The following is a 10,032-nucleotide window of genomic DNA, read 5'->3' on the forward strand; positions in this document are numbered from 1 at the left end:
ATTGCGACATAGAGCCAGGAATTCCACTCCGACATTTGTCAAAACCGAAACCACTATCCTTCCATCCTTCGTGCCCTAATTCCGTTGTTCCAGCAGTTTAAAGCGCGGCGTTTTTATTTCTCTTCCATCCAGCTCCGCCTTGCCTTGCCGCAGCTTTCTTTGCCCACCACGACCTGACCTCGCTCGCGCCTCCCGCAGACTCAAACAGACACGCCTGTCCTCCGCCAAACGCCCCCTCCCGCCTTTGTCAGCTTCGTTTCCTGTAGGAGGTTTCTCCGCCAGGTCGCGTTTCTAAAAGCGCCGGGCTCAGAGGACGCGCCCTACGAACATGGTTAAGGGGAGGGGAGGGGAGGGGGGGGGGAAGAGGAGGCAGGCGAGAGCTCCGCCCACCGCATCCCAGCGCGGCCTGCCCTAGTCCGCCTCCTGGGTGCTACTTCTCCTCCTCCTTCACCGCCCCGCTCCGCCCTCTCGGCGCGAAGAGCGTCTGGCGCTTGGCAAGGAAAGCTCGAGCAAGGTGGGCGGCAGGTGCGCATTCCGGCTTCTGCCTTCCCGGCGAGAGGGGGGAATCTTCTCCGCACGAAACCGCGAACCCCGGTGCCCCTACTTCGCCAGCAGATTGCGGAGTCTTACTGGGGGGGGGCTGTCAAAATCGTAGAGAGGCGCTAAGAAAAGGGAGGGAAGGCTAACGGCTCCCTTCCTTTTGTAGCCCTGTTAAAACGCTGCTCGCGGCTACCCAACCAAGTTCAATAGAGCGCAACTCCCAGGACCGGCCGCCCCCCCAAGCAGAGGTTGGCGAAGACTTCCGCCCCCTTTGGAGCAAATTGGCCAAGGGGAGGGGATGAACCCGCCTTCGCAATAATGCCGCTCGCGGCACCTTTTGTTGGCCGGTGCCTCGCGGCCCGATCTCTTCGGAGCGGAGGGCGGCTCGAAGCTCTTCTCACCTCAGAACAATCGGGTGCGGCCCCGCTCCTCCCGCCCGCGTGGCAGGGGCGTCCTGAGAACGCCCTTTGCAGCCTGCTGGGGAGCCGTTCGTTGCTGTTGGCCTTTTCGTCATTTTTGTGACCATTCACTTTTCTGGCGACCGCGCTCAGCTTACATGCACAGAAAAAGAGGCTGCCCCGGTAGCAGACCCGGGGTATAAATAGAGCCCTTTTCTGGGACCGCGCCAACCTCTTTGATGCCTCTCCCCCCCCGCCCCCCCTTCCCCGCCAGGAGTTAAACGGCTCCCGGCTATACTTGAAGAAGCAGAGCTGTGCTTGTAAAAATATATAGCTATGCTTGTGTCCTGGGCTTGTCCGCACAAGCAGTTCCCCGAGAACAGCACCACCACCGCCGCCGCTCTGTGAGGGCGTTGCCGTCACCACCCGGCTTACTAAATCGGGGCGGCCACCATCCGATCTATTTTTAGGGGGCGGCAAAGAAACTGCATCTCTTGCGGTCGCTCCGCCGAGGTTGCCTGCCACGCGCCCGCATCCAGGTTCGGGCGCCCGCTTCGCTTCGTCTCCCCTCCCCCCCATCCCAGCGACCTGGGCAAATGCCAAGTCCCTCTACGGGCGGGTGCAGCCTTGCAGCGTATGCTGGCCGACCAACTTAGCTTCTTAAGACGGAAATCTTGACCCATGCCTCGTTTTCCCAATGGGAAGTCCAGGTCCCGTAATGAGAGAGCGCAGTGCGTTTTAAATAGCGAAAGGTGCTTTTATAATGTGCCTCGAGAGGAAGAGTGGTGCAAAAATAATGTTTAACACAATCGAAATGATGCAGGAATAATGATTCCGAGTATTGGAATTACTTAACCCAGCAATATCGATTTCGAGAGGGATTTCGTAACGGCTTGTAATATATTGTAATGTATTGTTAATTAATAGGCGGGGCATCAATTTATACATATAAAACGTGGCGCTGACGCCGTGGGCACTGCCAAGTTAGCCATCAACAAGTCTTTTCACCCTAACCAGTGGCTGCCTCTCAAACTTAAATCAACCTCTCAGAGTTGCTGCGACAAGGAAATATTGGGAGAAAAGAAATACACCTTGTGGCTTAAGAAGCTATAAGTGGTTTATAAATATAAAAAAGGAATATGTTCTTATTTAATAAAAATTTGTAACTATTTGAAAATTTTAATGTATGTTCCCTATTTTATTGTGACCCTCTACAAATGCTGCTTAGACAGAAAGCAGGGATTTCATAAATCAGTAAAATGTAATGGAGATTTTCTAGTGGGTGCAGTTTTCAGATTAGCTTGTTGAACTCTTAAGCTCTTTAAAAAAAAGATAACCAAGTTTCCTGGAGTTCCAGCCCAAACCATTCATATGGAAATGAACTCAACTGAAATTAGCACATTTATTTGAACTGGTTTTGGTAGCTTTTAAGGTCTCCAAATACTCCAAATTCACATAATTCAAGGACTTTATAAAGTTTCTATTGACTGAGAAAGGTCCCAGTCTTTTCCATTTTTCAAAAATAAAATAACATTGCAGACTTTTTCCAGTATGGTGAAACTATTCTTGTTTTAATTCTTTAAATTCCCAGCCTTGATTCAGAAATGGGATTAAGAGCAATCCAAGTGTAACAAAGACAACCCTTTATTGTGATGCAAATCTCTCGATGTTCCCGCTTATCCCTGCATCTTAGTTGATCTGAATTCCTTTATTTTCAGGCTCACCCTATATTACAATATTATTATTGGATCTAGAATTCAACAGGAGCTTTCAGGATCTACTATCTTTTAGTTACATTTAGTAGCCAATTCAAGCTGGACTAAATCGGAATGGTAGTCATTCTATCTTTTATTTTCTGAGCTGCAACTCTGTGCACACAATCCCAAAGAACAAAGTGCGATTTTATTCTCAGTAAATATGTGCAGGATTGTAGACAACCAGATTTTTGCCACAGTAGCCACTTTATAATATTATTGGTATGTGCTAGGACAGCAATTCCCAGAATTGTGTACCAGCATCAGTCTTTTTAAAGCATTTATAGAGAAGTGGGATGTGACTGAATTTGACTGGTGCCCAGTCCTCCTGCTGAGATTTGCACTGAATTAATAGGCAGTAGCAGAGATTTCTCCAGAGCGGGGGGGGGGGGGGGGCAGAGCGAAGTCTGCACAGACAGATTGTAACTATTGCTGCCCCACAGAATAATGTATTCTCAGAAGGGCAGCCTCTTAGGGTCTGGTTCAGACAATGTACTAATCCATAATGAGATGGGTTGTGCTTGGTATCATGTGCAGACCTAGGGTTCGTGGTTTATAAAACATTGTTACTATTTCTTGTTTTTACAACATACCATACTTAAGCATAATGTTTAGATCTTGACATTAAATGCACTTGGGCTTTTTAAGAAGCCCCTCCCCCACTATTATCATGACTTTATTTATTTATTAACAAACTTTGCTGCTCCAAACAACTTTTTCTGACTCCAGGAAATGCCTAGAGTGAAACAAATTCTTAAAGATGGGAGACTATTGATAGCCTTTTAGGTGTGAAATTGCTTTGGCTTTATGGGTTGCTCACTCAAGGTCCAGGGCAGCCAAAGACTGGCATCCTTTAACTTCAAAGAGCACTTTGTTAATCTTTCCAGTTCCCCTCACCAAAGAAGCAATTTGGAAACACTCAAGGCAAACTAGCTCAACAGAAATAGTGAGTCTACTTAGAAGAAAACAGCTTCAGGCAAGTCTTCCCTATTTTATTCTGCTCAAAGAAAGCAACAACAGAAGTAACATCAGTTATATACCTTTGTTAGGATCTAACAAAGAGGCTTCTGTAAGATATCAACATTTTTTCATTCCAATTCCTATTAACCAAAAAAAAAATAAAAATGAAACTCTACTATTCTCCCAAGAAAACACATTATCAGAGGCATCAGCATCTTCAGTCCCTACAATAGCTTACAAAGATATGTCTGCAGGAATTCTTAAATTACATTTTTTTTGGCCTTTGCAAAATAGGAAATCCGAAGACTATTAAGTGTGCGCGCTTACTGCAACTGGAAATGTTCTTTATTTCTTTGGGATAGCCAAAAGACCAGCCTCGTGGCAGTGGACTTGATAAATTTCAGGAACTGTGATGTTATGCACTTCAGCATACTTTTTTAACTTTCCCTTTTTATTATAATATAGGGGCAGATAACTGGCCTGGCAGGCACAGTGCTTGTCATCACATTTCATTATTCTTTTTTCCTTTAGAATATCATTATTAAGCAAGTGATACTTCTTCCTGATTATGGTTATTCACAAGCCAATATGTTTAGCATGAGGGAAGCAGAATAAACTGCAGTCATGGAAGATAGGCTCAACATGGGCAATGGTTGCTTCAAAGACACCTGAGGTGCTCTCTTATTTGATGGAATCCATGACAGAATTGAAACCTATTGTAAATCTCTATCAAAAACTCTTAACATTTTTAAAGTGGACAGTTTTGGGATATTCCACATGTGCATTAAAGAACTGGAAGTCTGTTAATGCTCTATTAATTATATTCTTAAAATCATATTTTTAAAATATCAACATATTTGAGAAAGTTTTTCATCAAAAATTGCATATTTTTATATTTTATATATTAGCCTCCCCAAAGGGAAGGAAAGAACCTACGTCAGATTTTCTTCTTTAAAGATATAAAGTTTTTTTAAAGATTCATTGACCCAATGTCAATGTTCTGATAGATATAATTGAATAAATCAGAATTCTGAGGCTTGAATCTTCCCCAAAGAACATGTTTATTGGATACAAAACATCAGCACAGTCAAAAGTGAAACCAAGTCTGAAATTCCCTCCAAAGAATTGCACTATTACAAAGTAAAAATTCCCTCCCCTTTGCTATGCATTAACTATGCTACCCAATAGAGCTGTTTGGTGGGCTTTCCAATAAAATGCCCAACCCTTTTCTCCCAAGCGAGAGAATAATCTTGGTTCCCATGGAACACGATATTGTTTAAACTAGCCATCCCCCTCCTTTTCATGTGGCAACCTAGAATGAGCAAGATGGCTGCAGCCAGGTTCATTGTAGAGTTGACACCCAAATGATATAATCATGTGATAATTTGGTACCTTTATGGGGAAATCTTTAACTATTAAAGATGTTGTTGTGTTGTTGAAATATATACCAAAGTTTTGGGACTTGACTGTTTATTAGGAATTAGATGTCTTGAAAGTTGCAATGTGCATGTATGCATGTGTGTGCATGCCTGTGTGTACTAAAAGAATTGGAAAAGTTGTACTCTAGCTTTAAGAAAATGGGTGACTTATCTATCTTGAGTAACTATTCTCCAAATAATAAAACTTCACACAGAGTTGGGGCCCAGCCCAGTTCCCATGATGATCTCGGTCTATAGCTCATGTAGATGCTTAGGGTTGGTTTTAGTTGTGGCTGCTGGAAGGAACAGTTACTTGTAAGTAGGTATTTTATATAAGGGAAAAAAAATAAGAAAACGGATGTATCTAGTGTACCATAATTATTAGGGATAGAACAACAGGTGGACCAAACCACCTTTTTGCCATGGTGAATTTCTTTTGTTTCTTCATCCCAAACACCTGAATAAATTACTGATGAGTAATTGAAGAACAGTCACGATTGTGCTGCTGCAATGGATTGCCTATAAGTGGTACATAGAAACAGCTAGAATATTTTCCCATACCTCAGAACTGGCTGCTCTCTCCTTCTCTTCCTAAACCCTTGTGAGACATAGACCTTCTCCATCGGCAGCAACAGCAGAGATATTCCCTTGACCACACTGCAATCTGGGGAGTCTTGGTGTCTGAACTCTTTCCACATTGGGAAGCCCCATTGCTTTGAGGACAATGCTACTTATGCCCCTGATTTTAGTCACAAAGAAACAGATCTGTTTGGAGCTAGAACTAACCTCATGATTAATTGGCTGGTTGAATTAATTCCATTTTGGAATCTGCATGTCACAATGGTACCCCCATCGTTAATGATGAATGATGATGAGTCCCCATCAGCTAAGTGTGTTGGATGAACAGAGCCATATGGACTGTTTGCGCTTGTGAAATCTTCCCCATTTCCAAAGAATGTTCTGTATCCTCATTTCCCATGAAGCAGGATTTTTTTTATTGCTAACATTTAAAATTTTTCCATGGATTAAGAGATGAGGTAGATAGTGTACAGTATTGGGCAAGCCAGATCAATTTAAGAGTGGATTTTTTTACTCGTGCAATTATTTCTTCCTCATCATTGTAAATATTTTAAAATGTGGTATGTGAAGAAATAGGCTATCAAGATAATGAGATGATTCCCTTTGAGCCTTTTATCTCTATGTATTTCTTCTTGTCCTGCCTTTTCAGCCACTACTTTCATTCCTTCTCACAAATGGCTGTCAGTTTTATCTATCAATCTCTCAGGTTCTCAGCGTTATGTGACTCCTATGGGATGGTTTGAGTGTTTTTTTTTCTCCCTCTTCATCCCTCCTCCCCCCATTAAGGCAATTTCTCTTTCTTTTTCTTTTTCTTTTCTTTTTTTTCTTTCTTTCTTTCTTTCTTTCTTTCTTTCTTTCTTTCTTTCTTTCTTTCTTTCTTTCTTTCTTTCTTTCTCTTTTCAGATTTCAAACTTCCTTTATGTCTGGGTGTTCTTTGCTGAACTTTTAAAATGGAATATAAGGTGACCAGAGTCAAATTGATCCATTGTCCTATAGTACTGATATGTAAAATGTAAGCATGCTTTGATGGAATAATAGGCATTCTTCCTTAAAGTATTTTATATATCATACAGTATTTCCTATTCTGAACTTTAGTGTTGACCAAAAGTCACTATTATGCTACTATAATTTTATGCTAACAATGTAGTACTGGTATCCTGCCATCCTGGGAGGATTTTTTACTGCAAAATATTTTGTCTTTAAAAAAAATAAATTAATAAATATACTTGTAAGATAGTGCATATTGCCATCAAATTGATATGTCAACTCTTTCTTGTACACAGTGTATTACACTGAAGGCACAATTTTATAAATGGTTCCTATTTAACAGAAAAATATAATTCTGTATTCTTAAGTCTCTTTCTAAAGATTCCTGGGAGAGATTCCAGTATATTATGGAAACTGGTCTGATAGTTAATGAGCTCGTTTGCATATCTATAAAGCAGCTTGACACCCGTGGTTAGAAATCTCATTTGTACAAAAGCATATTTAAAAAATAGTTTTTAAAGTGTTGATGAAGCAAGTCTGTGCCATTTGCCAGATGACATGTCGCTGAAAAAGTACCAGCATTAAGTTTGCTCTCAGTGCTACTCAGAAGCAGCAGTACTGGTTTCTTTTAAGGTTTCTTGTGAGTAAGCAATTTTGCTAGGGATGGGTAGCTTTGCTTACTTGCTAATACTGCTTAGTGCTTTGCAAGGGCTAAAGAAGCAGCTGGCTTTCTACACAAAGAAATTGGGCTCTGGAGCTGTCAATCTTCTTTGTGTGTCAGAGAGGACTTCTTGCCTGCTTTGAAAGGATGGGTCTACATCTGTCATTTCTTTCAATAATGTGGCCCAATATCAGGACAGCTACAGCGGTCTGTTCTCTTTCAGTGGCTTCTGGGACAGGGAAATATCTGGGAGTATTGCTTCCCGCCCCCCATCCCTACGTCTGTTTTTCCTTCTTTTTTCTTTTTGGTCAGCAAGCTTGTTTGCCCTTCATTAGACAAACGGTTACAAGCCTTTGAATGTAAACTATATTGTTGCTTCTTTGCCTGAATAGTAATAGTAATAATTGCAGTTTCAAAGATTTCTGGAATGTTTTATATTTTTCCATGGCCTAAGTAATTTTTTTAATATTTTCATGGTGTATTAGATATATTTAATTTTATAAATTATTAAAATTTAGCACTTACATTCTAAATAAATTACATATTTATATCGATAACAGTAAAGAGCGCTACACTTATTTTCAAAGAGGTGAAATTTCATCATTACAATTACTAATAAATAATAATAAGTTAATAATTATTTGCAAGCTTATTTGGAAGATAGCAGTATGAGATAAAATACGTATTATACGTAATGTCACAAATGTCTGCATACATACTGAAGTCATTTGTATTGAAATCAGTGTGTCTTACTCTTATCGTAGTCAGATTTCTAAGTCAGTATTTATGACCACAACTGTTTAGGAAAATATTTTGGGCTTAGATTTGAAATCACCTACCATCTGTGACTTCTAGACTTCTTTTAGGTATGAAAGCTATCTAACAGTGACTTTGGGTCAGTCCCTGTCTCTCAACCTCTCAACAAGGTTATTGTTGTGAGGAAAATAAAAGATAGATATGTTTGCCACCTTGAGTTGACAGTCTGTATAAAAATAAAGGTGGGATAAAAATGGAATAATAATAAGAAGTCTGGATAGTGGATATGGCAGTACCTGGAGACAGCAGGAAAGAAGAGAAAGAATGGTAAAAAAAAATCATAAAATACAGAGATCTGCAAATAGAAGTAGAATGACTGTGGCAAAAGAAAGCAAAGATTGTACCAATACTGATAGGGCCTTGGGTGCAATTCCAAAACAACAAGAGCACCTTTTGTCAACTGGCATTGTCAAAAATCATCATTAGTCAATTGCAAAAGGCAGCTTTAATTTGAGCAGTTTTAATCCTGTGGTTGATACCTTTCATACAACATCTGTCTATCCCAGATCCTTGAGAAAGGGTCAATAGGTGAATAAAATGACAAATTCATTCTAAAGAATTGACTGTGCAACCAACTATAATCATAATATACACCAGTAACTTTCCTGCATATATACAAAGATGACAGCAAGGCAGTCACACAATGTTTCAATATATAAGGAATTTTGTCCTTTGATCTACATGGTATCTTTTAAAAAATCAACTCCTGCCTCAGTATTTTTTTTTAAAGATAAATTGGCACTTTACAAAATAAGAAAAATTCAGTACCAACTTTACAAAATAACACAATCTTTTTCCTTGGAAATTATACAAAACAAACCAAAATCCTAAGAACAGCAGCAAGGTGAAAAGAAAGGGGAGAATAAGGGAGAAAAAGAAAATATGAAAAAGAGTAATATGTGTATACTTCGTTGGATTTAATACATATTTTATATTGTATATTCTCCATCTTTGTCAACTGATCAGAGTTGCATTTGTGAATTGGGCAGCCATATAAAACAATAACAACAACAGCAACAGCAACAACAACAACAACAATAATAAAAAGTTGGAAGGGACATTCTTGGAGGTCATCTAGTCCAACCCCCTGCTCAGGCAGGAAACCCTATACCATTTCAGACAAATGGCTGTTCAGTCTCTTCTTAGAAACTTCCATTGTTGGGGTATTCACAGCTTCTGGAAGCAGGTTGTTTCACTGATGAATTGTTCTAGCTGTCAGGACATTCTCCTGTTCTAGGTTGTTTCTCTCTTTGATTAGTTTCCATCCATTGCTTCTTGTCCTGCCTTCAGGTGCTTTGGAGAATACCTTGATTCCCTCTTCTTTGTGGCAGGCCCTGAGATAGTGGAACACTGCTATCATGTCCCCCCTCGTCCTTCTCTTTATTAAACTAGACATGCCCAATTCCAGCAGCCTTTCCTTATATGCTTTAGCCTCCAGTCCCCTAATCATCTTTGTTGCTCTTTTCTGTACTCTTTCTAGAGTCTCAACATCTTTTTTACATCGCGGTGACCAAAACTGGATGCAGTATTCCAAGTGTGGCCTTACCAAGGCATTGTAAAGTGGTATTAACACTTTATGTGATCTTGATTCTATCCCTCTGCTAATGCAGCCTAGCACGGTGTTCCCTTTTTTATTTATTTATTTATTTATTTATTTGATTTGTATCCCGCCCTTCTCCTTACCGGACTCAGGGCGGCTGACAGCCTTATAAAACCAATATTACAGTAAATATCAAATTTAAAACCAGATTAAAAGGAAATATTTGTAATGGCCTAATAATTAAAATTTCCCTTAAAAAACCCCACTAAAATTCCCTAGGCCAATCCCGCTTGTTGGAAAAGCCATGTCTTTAGGGCGCGGCGGAAGGAGGGGAGATCCGGGATCACCCGGATCTCTGGGGGTAGTTCGTTCCAGAGGG

Source organism: Protobothrops mucrosquamatus, unplaced genomic scaffold (assembly GCF_001527695.2).
Source record: "Protobothrops mucrosquamatus isolate PMUCROS unplaced genomic scaffold, P.Mucros_1.0 scaffold21, whole genome shotgun sequence".
Classification (NCBI taxonomy): Eukaryota; Metazoa; Chordata; class Lepidosauria; order Squamata; family Viperidae; genus Protobothrops; species Protobothrops mucrosquamatus.